Raw genomic sequence first — 18,230 nt, 5'->3', positions numbered from 1 at the left:
GTGCTGCTATCATGCGGGCAATTTCGTCAGCTGTCATCCGCCATCTTTAATTCACAGAGCACCGTGCTGCCCTCTTTATGACATGTAGTAGCGGGCAATTTGAAAAGTTCTGTTAGCTGTCATCCGCCATCTTTAATCAAGAGAGCACCGTTTTTCCATCTTTAGCTAGATACCTTTGAAATGTAGTGGCGGCAAATTGAAAAATTCTATGTGCTCTTGTTTAGTAAACAAAGCCACGTGCTTTTTGACAGCTGTCATCCACCATCTTTAATCAATAGAGCACTGTGATGCTATCATGCGGCCAATTTCATCAGCTGTCATCCGCCATCTTTAATTCACAGAGCACCGTGCTGCCCTCTTTATGACATGTAGTAGCGGGCAATTTGAAAAGTTCTGTTAGCTGTCATCCGCCATCTTTAATCAAGAGAGCACCGTGCTGCCATCTTTAGCTAGATACCTTTGAAATGTGGTGGCGGCAAATTGAAAAATTCTATATGCTCTTGTTTAGTAAACAAAGCCACGTGCTTTTTGACAGCTGTCATCCACCATCTTTAATCAATAAAGCATTGTGATGCTATCATGCGGCCAATTTCGTCAGCTGTCATCCGCCATCTTTAATCCACAGAGCACCGTGCTGCCCTCTTTATGACATGTAGTAGCGGGCAATTTGAAAAGTTCTGTTAGCTGTCATCCGCCATCTTTAATCAAGAGAGCACCGTGCTGCCATCTTTAGCTAGATACCATTGAAATGTTGTGGCGGCAAATTGAAAATTTCCACGTGCTCTTGTTTAGTAAACAAACTCACGCGCTTTTTTGTCAGCTGTCATCCATCTTACATCGCAAACCTCAGTGCTACACTCTTTAGGTACATACCTTTGAAATATGGTGGCGGATAATTTAAAAAGAAAAATTCTACAGCAGCCATCTCTCGACGCTAATTGCACAAGATGGTGGCTATACATGACTCTATAAAGGTGCTTATGCAAGATGGCCGCTATACATAGGTTCTTATGAGACGCCCTTGGGATGCTTGCGCAAGATGACGGTTATACAAGGCTCCTTATGAGACTCCCTAGGGATGCTTGCGCAAGATGGCGGTTGCTCTTATGAGGCGGCTTAAGGGTCCTTGCACAAGATGGCTAGAGACGCCCTAAGGATGCTTGTGCAAGATGGCGGACGCAAGATGGCGGCTATACACGACTCCTTATGAGACGCCTTAAGGGTGCTGGCGCATGATGGCTGCTGCTCTTATGAAGAAAGCTAGCTTAGAGGCTAACAGGTCGTCCTAGTTCGATTCATTAAATTTGAGGCTTAAATGCAAAATGTTAAATATCGAAAACGGCGCATCGTAGAGCAAAACGGACAAAACTTTTTCTGCCCAATACCTCGGTTCGCAGTATGAGGAACAAGAAAAACATAGTCTAATGATGAGATCAACGGTTCGGTTCCTACTTAGGCCCTTTGGCATTCGCTCTGTTTGAGCTTGTATTGAAGCAAGTCTTCGTAACATGATCAGGTCTAGCTATGGTAGAGAGTGTAACGTGCCGTGCAGGTTCGATTCATTAAATTTGGGGCTTAAATGCAAAATGTTAAATATCTCGAAAACGGTGTATCGTAGAGCAAAACGGATAAAATTTTTCTACCTCATACCTAGGTTTGCAGTATCAGGAACAAGAAAAACATAGTCTAATGATGAGATCGATGGTTCGATCCCTACTTAGGCCCTTTGGCATTGGCAGCTATCTAATTACACAAGATGACGGCTATACATAGCTTCTTATGAGACAGCTTAAGAGCGCTTGCACAAGATGGCTGCTGCTCTTATGAGACTCCCTAGGGGTGCTTGCGCAAGGTAGCAGCGACAAGACGGTGACTATACACAGCTCCTTATGATACGGCCTAGAGGTGCTCGCACAAGATGGTGGCTGCTCTGATGAAGAAAGCTAGCTTTGCATCGTGCAGGTATCTTTATAGCACTAAACCTCATACCTTTGAAATGTGGTGGGAGGTAATTTGAAAAATGCGACGTGCTTTTCTCTTAACAGCAGCTATCTTTAAACAATAGGGGCTATACATAAGCTGTTAAGGCCTCCTCTTATGTCAAGGCATAGCTCTATCGAACAAGTTTAAACCTGCATCAGGATAGCTAGAGTAAGCCCGTGCTGCAGTGATGACGTCATTATGCATGTTTAGACTTGCAAATCACTAAAGAAACATAACAAGACTAGAATTGAACACTGCACTCTATGCCGTTAACTTTATCATGTGATCAGAACATTGATTGAAGTGTTTAGAACACTAAATAAGTAGAACCGAACACTGTACTCGATACAACATGTGTTTAGAACATGTCAGGGGATTTGTTCTAAGAATATTAGATTACTGCACATTCCTTGGCTAAAGGGCTAATGGGCAAAAGGGCTAAAGGGCTAATGGGCTAAAGGGCTAGAGGGCTAAAGGGCTAAAGGGGCAACAACCTCATCGATCGCTATCAGCAAGAACGCATGTACTTTGTTAAGTGTAGAAAATTAATCTTTATTTGTAAATGGTTTCATATTCAGAACAAGGAATGGAACCTAGGGGTTACGTCTTACCTAATAAAATCCCCGAGGTGCGATGAGTTACGTTTTTCGAACTAGTGTTTGGAACACTGAACTTTTCAAGAGGATAGCGGAGAGTTTAGCAATGTTCTGTTGTTGGATTATAAATTCCGCGCTACAACATGCATAAGGTGGCAGCCTTGAGGTTTACCGCCGTAAAGATGACAAGGGTGAGGTTAGCAATGTTCCGTTGTTTTTTTAAATTCCGCGCTATAACATGCATAAGGTGGCAGCCTTGAGGTTTACCGCCGTAAAGATGGCAGCAGTGAGGTTAGCGACGCTCTATTGTCCTTCAATGTGAGGTTAGGGTCCGTCAAGACGACAGCTGTCAAAAAAGCACGTGGCTTGGTTTACTAACCCTGTAATAATTACGAGGGAATTTCCTCAAGGCAGTATTATTGGATCTTTATGTTTTCTTATATAATATCAATGGAATCAGAGATAAGGGTGTTTGCAGATGATGTTATTCTGTACAGAGTAATAAATAAGTTACAAGATTGTGAGCGGCTGCAGGGTGACCTCGATAGTGTTGTGAGATGGACGGTGGGCAATGGTATGATGATAAACGGGGTTAAGAATCAGGTTGTGTGTTTCACAAATAGGAAAAGTCTTCTCAGTTTTAATTACTGCGTTGATGGGGTGAAAGTTCCTTCTGGGGATCATTGTAAGTACCGGTACTTAGGTGTTAATATAAGGAAAGACCTTCACTGGGGTAATCACATAAATATGATTGCTAATAAAGGGTACGGATCTCTGCACATGGTTATGAGGGTATTTAGGGGTTGTAGTAAGGATGTAAAGGAGAGGGCATATAAGTCTCTGGTAACACCCCAACTGGAGTATGGGACCCTCACCAGGATTACTTGATTCAAGAACTGGAAGAATCCAAAGAAAAGTAGCTCGATTTGTTATGGGTGATTTCCGACAAAAGAGTAACGTTACAGAAATGTTGCAAAGTTTGGGCTGGAAAGACTTGGGGGGAAATGAGACGAGCTGCTCGATTAAATGGTGTGTTCCGATTTGTCAGTGGGGAGATGGCGTGGGAGGACATCAGCAGACGAATAAGTTTGAGTGGTATCTTTAAAAGTAGGAAAGATTACAATATGAAGATAAAGTTGGAATTCAAGAGGACAAATTGGGGCAAATATTCGTTTATAGGAAGGGGAGTTAGGGATTGGAATAACTTACCAAGGGAGATGTTCAATAATTTCCAATTTCTATGCGATCATTTAAGAAGAGGCTAGGAAAACAAAAGATAGGGAATCTGCCTCCTGGGCGACTGCCCTAAATGAAGATCAGTAGTGATTTATTGAATATCTTCAAAATGCTTTGAGCGGAAATTGATATTATAAGTCACACATTTATTTCCTTAGGAAATTGATGGTATGAATACGATTTACCTTAATTTTGGAACATTGGAATAGTGCGATAGTCAGGCAAAACAGTTTTCTTTTCTGCCATTGCGATATATTAAAACTTTTAACATCAATTATCTAGACAACTTCCATTAAAAACTTAGAGGAACAAAAATGATGATTTACAAGTGCATGCCGTGTACCACTCGTGAGACATTAAAGAAAATGCTGCTACTTCTGTCAAATAGAACCTCTTTGAAGTCATGCTTGTTGACAAAATCAAATGTGGAAATTGGTGGGTGACGGAGTGTTGGTTCTGAAGCGGTGTTTGTAGTTGATTTCGGTTTGTTTGACCAGTTCTTCTGTAGTTTCTGCTCGGTAAGATAGAACAACATTTATTTTGCGTATTTAATAGTGCAATCTCTGTGACAATACAGTCAACGATCAATAATTACAAATATTGTGCAGTTGAGGTTAACTCTAGTGTATACATGCGCTCAACCAGTCGTATATAGTGTCCCCTTCGGTGTTCTGTATGTCAGGTAATAATACAGTAATCTAATATTTTCGCACCTCTACTCCTTCCATGTACCCTAATGAAATATTTAATAGCAATATGACTGCGCTTACAAGTGATTTGGAGATAGTGGGCTTGTGTGCTGTAACCCTTCCTCTTAGGCTTTTACCAGTCGATCTCCCGACGATTGGTGGATTTCAGCAGTAAAAATGCACATTTAAAAATACGACTTTTCTTTATATTTCTGTTATAGGACTATTTACATTATCGTGGAAATGTCCATTGACCTCATCACTAACAATAATTACGTAGACGGGCCTGCTCAATAATTCGGGTAAGGATGGGAGAAGTATGTAAGAACACGCTTTTCTTTGGATAAAAAAGTTAAATCGGTCGGACCCTGCCATAGGTATTAATATCGGCACAGTTAAAAATAAGAGTTGTAACTGGTGAAAGTCCGTCTTTCAACTTGTCGCTTGCGTGGCTTTTAATGTCGCAATCATGTCATGGGGCCTCTTTTCATTGAAATCCGAAGCATAGTGCCGTATTATCCCTTGTGTTGATAATCCATCATGTGATGGTCCTTGCCTACCTTTACAGCAGTTGTTCGTTAGCCAAGATCCATGAATTGGCAACGTGGAACTCGGACCCGGCGCCTCAGGGGGCTTTAAGACAGGGAGGTTAGGGAAAGGGAGAGGCTGCGTCAACCTGGGATTGGTTTAAATGGGAGGCATGTACTGGTTGCCATAGTAATTAAACCAAATTCAAATAATGAGTTAAATCCACCTTTTCAATACAAATTAAATAGTGTTTATTAAGTAAACCTTTAATGGGACTACTTTGACCTATTTAAAGGTCATCTTCAGCCATATCGCGTGTAGAACAACGTATTTGTAACACAGTGGTTTTTAGAAGTGTTTTAAGGAAATTCTAAAAACAATTTTTTTCATAGTGTGAGCTGTCAGAACACGCAAGTTGTTTTAACAGGACTATAGTAGAGGAGAGATGTGTTCATTATTAATGCCAGGGATGCACCAACCCACCCCTAGAAGTGTATTTTACTGAAGTATGCATCATTTGTCATGTTTTATGGGTCTGCTACCTCTGTCATTGGCTGAAATAGCATACAATATGATGTCATTCCAAGAAATCAACACACACTGATTTTGTACCCAGGAAAGCTCTCCTCATTCTCGATAATGCACCAACACTTCCAGGCACAGAAGATCAAGACTGTGAGATACAGGCAGTGTTCTTACCACCCAGTGTTACTTTATTGTGTCAGCCAATGGTTTGAGGAGTCTTTGCTTCTCTCAAGAGGAAGTAGGCCTAACGGCAGAAATTACTGACCATTCTGATCATGGTGATAGATGGACAAGGACTGATGGAACCTTGAAACAAGTGGATGTGTTAGATATGATTTCCTACGTTTCAGAGGGATGGGATGAGGATTCAGCCAATAACTCTGGTGAGATCATATAAAAAAATCTCCAAGACCACAAAGAGCATGAGAATTTTGATGAAACTGAGGTTATTGAAAGCCAACGCAAAGATGATGAAAATTGTAAAATGAAACTATTGTTGGAAAAATTGCTGAGGAGTGAGAGAATTGAAAATGAAGGCACGAGTGGATGATAATGGATGAAATTTATGAATTGATATGTCGTTTTTGATATGATATCAAACAATGAAACTCAGTGTGATCATGAAACAGAAAAAAAAGTAGTTGAAGAAGAAGAATGTATTGGGATGATTCGCATAGAGGGCTCGAAATTCCTGGAAGGAGCACTTGCATATGGAGAATAGCAGAGCAAAGGAACAGCTGTCAATCTAATTCTGTTGAGGATATGGAGAAATAATCCATTGAGGAAGAGAATGCAGTACAAGGTTTGGGCAGCAATAATAAAGTTTTTCAAGAAACAATTGTTCGTGTACTACTGACAAAGTTTAGATTTTTCTTAACTGCATGGTATACTTGGGGACAAAACTTGACGGCCTCAGTTCCTAGAAGCGAGCTGGAAGCCAGTAGTCAATCACACCCCGCACCCTGCTGAGTTAACGAGTTCTAAGTGATCCTTGTTTGTTGTGGAGAGGCTGCCAAACCACTCTGCAGTATTTTCCTTTTCTTCGTGTCGAGTGCAGTAGCCAATTTGGCAACTATGGCTGCAGTAGAGGTAGTAAATCCTATAAGTCGCTAATAGACACCGAGCTGCCACTGGAAAGTAGTGGTGTGAGGCGAGGTCTTCATGAATTGTCCCCAACTGTATAAACGTTATTTGAATCCAAGTCCTCTGCTGAATATTGCAGTACTGTAACAAATTCTTTTAATGTCAAAATGAAGTACTGTACTATAAGAGACGATCAAGAATTTTCCGTTTGACTGGCGTACAATCCTGAATTGGGATGCCAATTGGGCAAAAATTGCCATGAGAATTGAGGTAGGGGAGAGTGAGGCAGTTTCATACACGCTCTACCTATTAACACTTAAGAAGATTTAGTGGCTGTATTTCACAATCTAGATGGCTAAAAACAAGTGTTACACAAACATTGTCATATTAGAAACAAGTTGAACTTACGTAATTACTCATTTAGTTAACCCTGGTGTGGTCGCGATGGGTCTACGAGACCTGGGTGGACATACTTATTGGTGTTCCTGTTGTTGGAATGCACCAAGCGCTTCCTCCTTCCTGATAGCTTCTTGGCTCCTGACCTTGAACCGAACACAGTAGGCCCCTCTCAGTTGTCTTAGAAACTTTGAACGTGCAGGCTGTTCAGGATCTCGCAGACCCGGTGCGACTGTTAACATTGGTCTTTGATGTAAAACTTTGCATTGTTAGTTTAGTACACTTTTTCTTATGTGTAACAATGGATGAAGCTAATTTTGGGTATAACTACCCTGTGCAAGCACCTGCCGCAGAAGTTCCCAGGAAAACAAAGAGATCTCATGTTCTGCCCAACAAACAAAGACAGGAATATATCCTTCATCTGCTCCAAGTGCCAAAATTTCATTTGTGGAGAACAGGGACAACTTGGCTGCAGAATGTGCATAAAAATTTATTAAAGTGATGTTTCTCTGTACTTGGATGTATTTCTTAAACTAATTTCTCTTTAATTTTATGAATTAGATACATAATTCAGACATACCTAAAAAAAAAAATCCATATTTATGGACCAATGTTTCAAGTGTGAAATTCTCAAAAATATGTTTTGTTAAGAATGTGTAGAAAATAGATGAAAGTGTTGCTTTGTGCATTTAGATGCAGGAAAAAGTGAAAAAACTGATGTAAAGTACATTTTACTGTTACCATATTCTACCTTTCACAGGTTAACAGAAAACAATCAGTTTTTCAGTGTAATTATAAAAATACACTTTTTGATTAAGAAATGGGATAGTTAAATATTGTAGTAATGTAAACTGCATTAAAATAAATGAAATAATGTCCTATAATACTGTAATTGGAAATAAAGCATAAAAATCTAATAGTAAAACACTGAGAAGAAATGGGTCTGAGAGACCTGGTGTGACCATGAATATTGACAAAACCCATGCGACCAATCCAGGGTTAATTCCTATGAAACAATTTAAAAATATTTATAAACATGTAATTTGTATGAAAGTATACAAACATGGGGCAGTATCATATATTGCAGGGGCACTTTCATACATGCTCTACGATATTGATAAAACATGCTTTTATACATACAAAAACACCACTAGCCTATCCTAAATTGAATTCAGTCAGATCTGCAGAAAAAGTTAAGGACTTTGCTCGAGCTGTTCCTCCAACCATGGTAGGCTGTGGAAGTTTAGTGTGAACATCAGCCTAAGAAATTTCACTGGCATCTTTCTTTTCAGGGAAAACAATTTTTTAAAAATCATTTGTGCATAAAAAGTTTATGTAAACTCTGAATCATTAATTTTCTCATCAACTTGACCAACAAAGTATTTCTTTGTTCTTTCTTGTTGCAAACTCTACCAGAACAAAGTCATTAACTTCAACATCACTGCTGTTATCAAGCAGCAGTAAGTCAACATCTTGGTCACTAAACTCAAGTTCACTTCCACCACTTTTTACAGCAATATTTTCTTCTCTGCATGAAGAATTGAGGCCTACAGTTTCCTTGCTAAATTTAAATAATTTCCGTCTAGGGAGATTCGAGGACGTCTTCTTGCTTGGCTTTCTTTTCTTTTCATTCTTCAGCTTCATCATTTCCCCACTCTTTCTTTTTCAGGAGTGGTAGTCATAATTCTTGACTTTCCTTTAGCTCTTCTAGTAGCTTTAAGTGTTCTAGGCTTTGCTTTGGGATAAGGGCAGATATATTCTGGTATAATTGTAGGTTTTTTGAGGATTGTCTTTGGAATCTGGTGTTAGCGTGGAAGTGGGAGAAGCTGAAGTGGGTATGTTGCTGGATGGTTCTTGGATATGACTCATGCATTGAAGGTGCAGATGATCCCATTAAATATTCCTCACGATGGACAGGATCTGAAGATGTAGAAGGTTTTGTGCAATCCTGGGGGGTGTACATGGGCGATCTGTTGTCAGAGATGGAGCAAAGTCTTTGTCAGTAAAGACAAAACGATTTGGGGGCCAAAGTCCGGTCTTCCCGAATGCAGACATAATGTTGTTCTTGGAAAATGACTGACTGAATGGTACGTTTGTCAGTTCTGGTATGTTTATAAATTGAGATGGTCCTTCCTGGATTTTAATAGATTCATGTGTTAAATGTTTGCCTGCATCTGGTCTTACACAGACCGAAGATCCCTATGTCCATTGGCTGGAGTCTATGAGTGCAGTGAGGTGAAAATGTTAAAAAGACCTTACCATTTTCACGACCAAACATTATATTTTCTAAGGAACAGTGACTTTTATGATTGTCGAACAGGACAAGTACAGGATCATCCTTAGAAGACTTGCATATCTTTTGGAGATGCTTGATGATTTCACTAGGGTTTGCAAAGCCTAAACTGCCCTTTGGAGCCCTAGTGAGAAAATGATTTAAGAATTTTACACAGTGAAATATGTATGCTGATAGATATGCATTCCCTGCAGCATCAACAATTCCTAGTTACAAGTTGCCCTCTCTCAGAAGACACTGTCTGACCGACCTGCTTTGCTCCAGTCTTGGCTAGGACTTTGGGGGCAGGCATTGCAGTGGTTACCCCATTTTCATAAACATTGATTATTTTGTCGGGAGCAAAATTGTATTTTGCAAGGAGGAGCTCATAGTTGTTGAAGAACATTGAGATATTTGCTTGGTTAAAACTTGATGCTCTTGCGAGACTAGCATTCTCAGCTTTTCTCAATGATAACATTGGATGTCTCTTCATAAAACTGACTCTTTCCCAGCGCATTTAGTCAACCTCCAAGAAGGTGGAATTTCAGTCCCCAAGGCCATAGGCGTAGTCATATGCAAAGTTCCCAGTTTGCTGGTATGTCAAGCCATACTGCATTTGTGAACAGTTGAGCAAATATTGCTCCAGTTCAGTTTATTGTCCTGCAGTGAAAATCTGATGGGTGGCATATTTTGATTGAGATCTTATCAATGGGGATACATGTACAGGCCTATCTTGCATGAGTAAATTAGGCATTTCTGAATTATCACTGTCAGTTGCATTGTTGTTAAATTCATTGTGCTGCTCAATGCTGTAGGATACAACAGCAGTAGTTTTATTTATAGTGTTAAATAATTTGATGTGGTAGGCCTACTGCAATGTTGCAAAATGGAGACCATATAAATTAGCTACAGTTCTAATTGAACCATTTCCATTAAAATAACCATTTAATGCATTAGCCACAGCTTCTTCACTGATATCCGCTCTTAGTTTTTTCTTGTTATTACGCACCATAACTGCAAAGAGATATAACAGAATTATTTATTAGAATTTCATAGGACTACTTTTAATGCTACTTTAGCTTTACAATATTTGGATATGAAATATCTTAACACTGCGCTACTCGCACTGTAAATTCTAAAGCAAGTGCTCGCACGGGTGACAATTGTCATCAATATTAATTCCTTTATTATACCTTAAGTATTAATATACATATTTCACAGGTTATTTTATCTATTCAGTAACGGCATTATCTATTCGAAAAATTATACCTTTTAATTTTTAAACTTAATATCATGTGCTACAATCAATCTTTTGAAGAGTATGACAGACATTCCCAGAAATTTACAACTGTTTACATCTCTGTGTCCTCAACCACTTCCATTGTCTGTTGTTTCCTCTCCTGTTTCACATGAACAGTGGAGGCAGAATGTATATGCATGATCAACGCAAATCCATTTGAAACACGTACTGCAGGATTTCCGGGTGGTTTTGTTGCGACTTCTTCCGCACATGTAGCAGTATCCTCGCACTCCAACTTGCGGACGGTTAGCAGGTCTCTCATCATCTTCAATTCCAACAAATAACTTACACAGCCTCTTCAGTTCTTTGGGAATACGGTAATTTCTTGTTGTAGGCCCTATCCTCCTTAATATATGGGGTTTGATGAGATCCATTGACAGGTCATATAGGAAATTCCTTCTCAAAATATTTGGAAAACCATGGTTCTTCTTATAAAAGACTAATGCATTGTTTCCACCAATGTTCATCAGATCAAAAAGTACTTTCAATGGCCAGCGTCGACTGTTTCTAGAAACATCATACTTATTTAAAGTTAAAAACTTCATGGTCGTTCCGTATTGAATAGAGAAATAAGAAGATGTACAATATTAGAAGGATCCACCTTTCAAAACTCCCTTGTAAGTTGAACTAAAAAGAAGTCACAACTTGTTTATTGGGACCGGTTTCGACACATTACAAGTGTTATCATCAGCCAAATAGTAAAGTAGGCCCTATTGAAAGGTGGATCCTTCTAATATTGTACATCTTCTTACATCATACTTAGGTAATGTCCCATGTTAGGAATCAGTCTGAAAACTTCGTGAAGATGATAAAAATTATAGGTAACTTAAACAAGAAATTGTAACGTCAGTGCTCGTATGGATGACTATTGTCATCCACTTGCTTTTGAATTGCTATAATAATGAAGTATCTGGAGAAATTAACCTTAAACTTCCATTAGGAATTGTTTTTTTGAGGATTACACAAAATATTCAAATTAATTGTTTAAAAATGTATACAATACAAAGAAAATTATATCCGTGGATGACAGTAGTCATCCGCGCAAGCACTGGAGTGTTAAAAATATTTGCAACAAAAATTATTTGGGCCTGCTGTAGGCCTACAAGTATCTACTAGATGCATTTTATTTAACCATTAGGCCTAAGCTAAGCCTACTTGTGTTTTACTGCTATGTGGCTAGAATGCAATTAATATTTAGAAAACATTTAAATTATATCTTTTTTGCTTTAAAAATAGATATAAGGGGGTATATGAAAGTGCCCCATAGGCAGTTATTTTAGTAATCTTGCCATGTGGCTTTTTGTAGGTTATGGTGACTACTGTGACTTATACATAAGTTGCAGTGAAAAGTGTACTATTATGTGAAACTTACTTCAGAATCAGAGTGAATCAAAAGACTTACCTAACTATTTCACAGCATGAAGATAATTAAACTTTTCAGCACAGCTTCTCTTCAGCAAATGCTATGATGCTACAACTTGCACAGGAAGTACATGAAGTCAAAAGGAGTTAATAAAAAATGGCAGTCTCTCCCCGTAAAGGTGGGAAATTTAAAACTGAATGAAACTGCCCCACTTTCCCCTACTCATCCTACCGATGCACCAGGTACTTGGTGCACCACTCCACAACGGTGGTTTTAGACAGACATGCTGCCCCATACACAATCTTCATTCTCTGATGAATATCCACTGGTGTTTGTCCTTGGGGAGCCAAGAACAGATTAACAGAATGTTGGTCCTGTTTAGATGCATTGGCTAATAACGTTGGCATAGTTCACGTGGCTACATCTTGGCACGACATGACTGCCACACTAATTCCATTGCCTGCATGTCTGTGCTTATATACCCGCAACGGAGTTGTGCTACGTTGCATGTCTGCTGCAGCAACACCCTCAAACAGAAACTTTTTGATCATACCATATATATTATGAATAAACATTTTTATTATGTATATGAGTGACATCTTTGTACATTAGAGGGACTGTTTAATAGTACATGTTCTAATGTCATATTGAACTTTTCACTCTCCAAATTATCCTGAATTTTTCTTATCCATATTACCCTTGGTCCATATAGTCCAGATAATTGGGACTCAACTATAAATCCATAGCATCCTATGCCTTTTGTATGGGGTAACTCTCTAAGGGGGAACCAACATGGGTTGGTGAGAAGGGGCCTCTAGCATAGTCTGGCATTGCTTCCACTTACCCTGCTTGTGCCAGGCTCCTTCCTCACTTTCATCAGTCTTAGATAAGACTGCTCTCCCTTGGTCAGCTTTTATCCACTTCCAATCCTGATGGTATTAGGATTGTGAGATTTTCAGCCCCTTTTCTGATTCTTCCCTTTCCTTTGACGACACCCTCCTTCTTTGAAGATTCAGAACCCTTCCATTTTACTCCTCTGACCATTGTTTCATTGTTAAGAAGTGATGTTTGCTTAGTTCTGCTTCCTCTTAAATTGGTAATAGTAATTACTGTAGGTATACAGCATACTTCAAAATTATAGGAACAACTTGCAGGGGTGAGTAGAGGAGACTGAAACATGGAGAAAAGTCCTTACAAACGTAGGTCAGAAAGCAGTCATTTCCAAGATAAGATGTAATCACATTTGTAACCATTGCAAAGTTCTTCATACTTCATGTTGCAGGCACCGAGCTCCACACGATATATCAACAGCGTCTTATATTTCTGGACATCAGTGGTAAACTATTGCAAGTGACATTTCACTAACTTTATGGGAGAGCAGAAAGATGATGTTGAGGCACATATTTTGCTACCTTTCGAATCAACATTTCTGATCATGGTAAACTATTGTAAGAGCCAATACGATAAGGAGTGCAGTGGATGGCATAAGGTTGAACTGTTGTATGATCACTTACCGTTGTTTATCGCTGGGTTCTCCTTGCACATACGGTAGTATCACGTGCCTTATCTTCATTCCTGCAAAACAAACACATACAAAAGTGTACCCATTAGAAGACAGCCAAACAAGTCACCTACGACAAAAACCTCAGAATAGCTGTTTTTGCATTTACTATAGTTTACCTCGGATGTTGAGATTTGTAATAGAATTTGAAGCGGTTTTCATGCACTTGGGAAGTTTTCTAATGAAGAGACAACCGATATCCTTTTCATGAATGGATATGGTAAAGAGCTATTGAAAACTATTTAATAGTTTGATCCACCTTGTCAATACAGTTTTTATAAATTATAAAAATTATATCAATAGAATAGATTTATAAGAGCCTCCGTGGCTCAGACGGCAGCGCGTCAGCCTCTCACCGCTGGATACCGTGGTTCAAATCCCGGTCACTCCATGTGAGATTTGTGCTGGACAAAGCGAAGGCGGGACAGGTTTTTCTCCGGGTACTCCGGTTTTCCCTGTCATCTTTCATTCCAGCAACACTCTCCATTCTCATTTCATAGCATCTATCAGTCATTAATAAATCACTTTAGGAGTGGCGACCCCATCGTACTAATAGCCTATATCTGCTTCATTCATACCAACCCTGACACGGTCAATGACTGGAAAACAGGTTGCAGGTTTTCAATAGATTTATAAATTATATAAAGTGTGTTGACAAGGTGGACCAAACACATACTATTTTAAATAGTTTTTTAATAGCTTTAGACAAGTCATAGTCCGACTCGTTGGCTGAACGGTCAGCGTACTGGCCTTCGGTTCAGAGGGTCCCGGGTTCGATTCCCGGCCGGGTCGGGGATTTTAACCTTAATTGGTTAATTCCGGTGGCACGGGGGCTGGGTGTATGTGTTGTCTTCATCATCATTTCATCCTCATCACGACATGCAGGTCACCTACGGGTGTCAAATAGAAAGACCTGCACCTGGCGAGCCAAACCCGTCCTGGGATATCCCTGCATTAAAAGCCATACGACATTTCATTTCAGTACAGGATCAAATTAAATACCTATTATGGTTAAGTTTATCAACAGTGGACGTGGTAATGTGTGAGGTACCAGGACAGGTGCTTCAAATGCTGCTACAATTACAAGGTGCTGTTGACATTCAATTTAGAGCCTGGTAACTAGAACATGAATTGTGAACAGCTTTTGTATTACAAATGTGGTTGCATCATATCTCACCAATGGATCTATGTTTATTGGGACTTGTTTCCTTGTCCTGGACACACCCCTGCAGTTTATACTAATAATTTTGAAACACACTGTATGTGGATGTTTTATTGACTGTTTATAATTTTGTTCAGAAGTACTCTTACAGTAAATATATAGAAAAGTTCTTTTAGCTGTTTAATGTCGCACCAACACATCAAAGGTTGTCAGCGATGTCGCAAGGATGGGAAAAGGCTAGGATTGGGAAGGAAGTGCCCATGGCCTTAATTCAGGTACAGCTTCAAGATTTGCATGGTGTGAAAATGGGAAACCTTACAAAACCATCTTCAGGGCTGCTGATGGTGGGATTCGAATCCACCATCTCCCAAATACAAGCTCACAACTATGTGACACAAATCGCACGGCCAGCTCGCTCGGTATATTGCAGCGGCGTATACTGAGGGCTACCAAGGCTATCGGTGAAGCCTGAGAGAGCAAGGCATCGGAGACTGATATCGCAGCCCAGACTCTCGTCCGTCTCCCCTCTTCTCAACCCTCGCGGCTTGCTGCTGTATATCGGATAGGAGCGGGGACCAGGGGGATGGGTGTGCTAGGCTTCGGTCTGTCAGATCGCCCCTCTTAACTGTCAACCATGCGTTATTCATCGTATATATTTCCTCACCTCATACTGATAGATAAGAGAGTGCTGGTATTTCACTCCCGTTTACTTCTACAGTACATCCTTGTAGGAAGACACTGCAGGGCTGCTATTATATGAGTAATATAGTTTTATTATTATAGGTAGATCTGCTAAAATGGAATGCAATCTTTCAGGTTCTCTTTTGTTGGTTGGAATCAAACCCAGGATCATGGGTCGGACACCACCACTCATCTCCCCAGTGTTATGTATCTTAAAGTTTTCAGATATTTTAGTCTTTCAATAAATGTATGTGAGTGAAAATGCCTAATCATAAAATCATTATGTGCACAGATACCAGAAGCGCTGAGGTCAAGGTCGCGCCTTATAGAGAACACCAGCCATCTAGCGTATTTAAGGTACGGGAGCTCGAGCACCAAGCGATGAAGGAATCATAACGAAGTGTTATGAATCAAAGTAAACAAACAAGACTTCAGCAGAGTCCGCGCAGTGATTGACTGGACCTGTGCCCTGGAGGTATGTTGTGGTAGGTACATGAGAATAGGGAAAGTAGGGGAATAAAGTGCACCTCAAGACAACAAGGTTCAAACCACAAGATGTATTAATAACATGACCAAAGGGAAAACGTAATACAAGCAAGTAAATTCACACAATAGTACAATAGTAAAAATCAAGTTTAAAAATATTTTCGTTTGACTAGAATTTTCAAAGTGCCATAGTTACACAATAATTTTAAAAGGGCGATCTTTTAGACCGAGACTAGACCTGGGTAATAACCTGATAACTGGGAAAACAACATAATTTTACACTTGAGGAATTCACTCGTGGAACAATAAGCAGTTTGGACTCAGAATAGAATAATATTATCGCAATTAAAGAAGGAAACTAACTGCAATCCTGAACATTTAAAGAGAGATAAGGTACAACGAATCGCACACCAAATACCAATTAGTTTGAAATAAGCATAGGCCACTTTTACAAATCTAAGGACATGAATTTAAAAAAAAATAAGAAGGGAATGGGAAGAGAGTTGACGTGAATGGCACGGATGGAAGGAGGGAAAAATCAGGCTGCTGTCTGTTTTTATTTGAAATCACACGCACACAGGATGCACAGAAAGTTAGTAACAGAGAAATATGTTCGTCCAACCACAAGTCCTTGCAGAAATACCACAAACACTGAAGGGTAGAAAAAGTCTATGCCAAACTGCATGAACTGCCCAGCACGGGCCAGAGTTCGAAAAGACAAAGTAAGTTAAGATGTAAGAAGCCAAATTTTTTTTAAGAAATCAGAACATAAAGATTGTAAAGTCTGCTCACCCTGCACAGCAAAGAAGTGGTCTCATAGAGTTAAATTATAATTTAAAAATCGCCACAGGCCAGCCGTGCGAAAAGGTGCCTGCTTCCACCGCTAGTATTCACAGAGAATGCCTGACTGGTCATTCGATGGATACGGCGAGTTATATATACTGTAGTGAAGCGAGGCCCAGAACATACTGGAATCAGGTGACGTAATCAAGTGCAGAGCAGACAGCAGGACGAGCAGGCAGTCGCAGACGAGGCGGGTGAGGAGACGGAGTAGAGTGATACTAGTAGAAATGTTGATAGCAGCAAGGCGATGAAGTAGGCAGAATGGTAAGACGACAGATGAACATAATAGCGTGATTTTAGGAGCCCGTAACACCAGGAAGCTAATAAACCAGTGAACGATGGGTACGACGCTGTAAAATTCAGCATTTGTATTTAATAATAATAATAATAATAATAATAATAATAATAATAATAATGGTACATGGCATCTGTATAGGCTTGGTGGTGTCCTAATGAGGATAAAATGAATGGCAAAGACGTCGTAAACACCCAGTTACCAAGCCAGGGGAATAACAGTATGAGGGGTTTGATTCGGGGCCATTGGACCAAAGGCAAGTGTTCTATCCGGACTTTTATTTCTAAACCTTAGGCTACCATCTCCACCGATCACTGTTGAGTATTGGCAGTAGCAGAGGCCAGGGTAGTAGCTTGTGAAACAACAATTGGTTAAAAAGGTCCCAAACCTTGACCTAAAGGTTGTATACAGGCTGAAGATGCCCAAAATAATGGGTGAAACATGTACCTGACCTAAATAAGTATACATAAAATCATGTAGATAATAACCACATTAAACGTGGAAAGTATTGAATAGGTGTTTTTTTTATTAAATTATCCTTGATATCTATGCCTAACGTCATCTTCAATACGGAACAATAATGAGAGTTATTACTTGTAAGATTACAGTATGTAATAAAGTTATTGCAGTCTTGTGTTTAGTGTCATATTGCCTGTGTAATTTATTGTTTCACTTCAGCTAAATCTGCAAATTAGCATTCTTGGTAGCATGATACCTTATTTACCCATTTAAAAAAATTACAGACGTACCAACTCGATTTAAGTGGGAGACGCCCTATTTTTGTCCTTCCCCCCCTCTCTCCTGATTGCAGATACTTATCTCCTAGTTTTGAGAACCGATTTAGTATTCCTGTATTTTTTGAAAACACCAGGTTTTTTCTTGTTCTTTAAGTAGCAGGAGAGAATTGATGTTCAGTGGGCACTGGAAAGACAGATGCAATCAGCCGGTGGTGTTCTTAAATATGACAGAATCTGTAATGTAATGCTTTTTATTTTATCATTTCTACATAGCAGTGCTGACTGTGAGAGTATTATTTTAGCATATTTACAAGGACAAAAACTCAACTGAAACCAAAGCTTCCCGAAAAAGAATTCTGGAAAAAAACCCGTTCAACGAGGCCAGTGCTTTGAGCATAAATCTAGTTGAGAAATTTATGAAGAGGTCTTAGGTTGTTACAATGAAGAGTCATGTGTTCTAAAGCTCAGATACATGCAGTATTTCATTATTTATA

The 18,230-nt window shown here is 39.5% G+C and overlaps 1 protein-coding gene across 4 annotated transcripts in view; it reads left to right on the top strand.

Annotated features, from left to right (window-relative positions):
• The first annotated feature begins 4,217 nt into the window (after positions 1–4,217).
• The window catches only part of LOC136881257 (coiled-coil domain-containing protein 97), a 44,281-nt gene continuing 30,268 nt past the window's right edge, over positions 4,218–18,230 (top strand). The window contains exons 1-2 of one of the 4 annotated variants that reach the window (XM_067154018.2): positions 4,218–4,333; positions 15,668–15,850. The gene's annotated coding sequence lies outside the window, so the exon portion shown is untranslated. Of the gene's footprint in view, positions 4,334–4,358; positions 4,498–15,667; positions 15,861–18,230 lie in introns of those variants that run through there. The other 3 variants (XM_067154017.2, XM_067154020.2, XM_067154019.2) reach the window with 3 other exon arrangements.

This window comes from Anabrus simplex, chromosome 9 (assembly GCF_040414725.1).
Source record: "Anabrus simplex isolate iqAnaSimp1 chromosome 9, ASM4041472v1, whole genome shotgun sequence".
Classification (NCBI taxonomy): Eukaryota; Metazoa; Arthropoda; class Insecta; order Orthoptera; family Tettigoniidae; genus Anabrus; species Anabrus simplex.
Note: the sequence above shows the minus strand (reverse complement) of the source record. Positions and strands in the feature narration are given on the sequence as shown.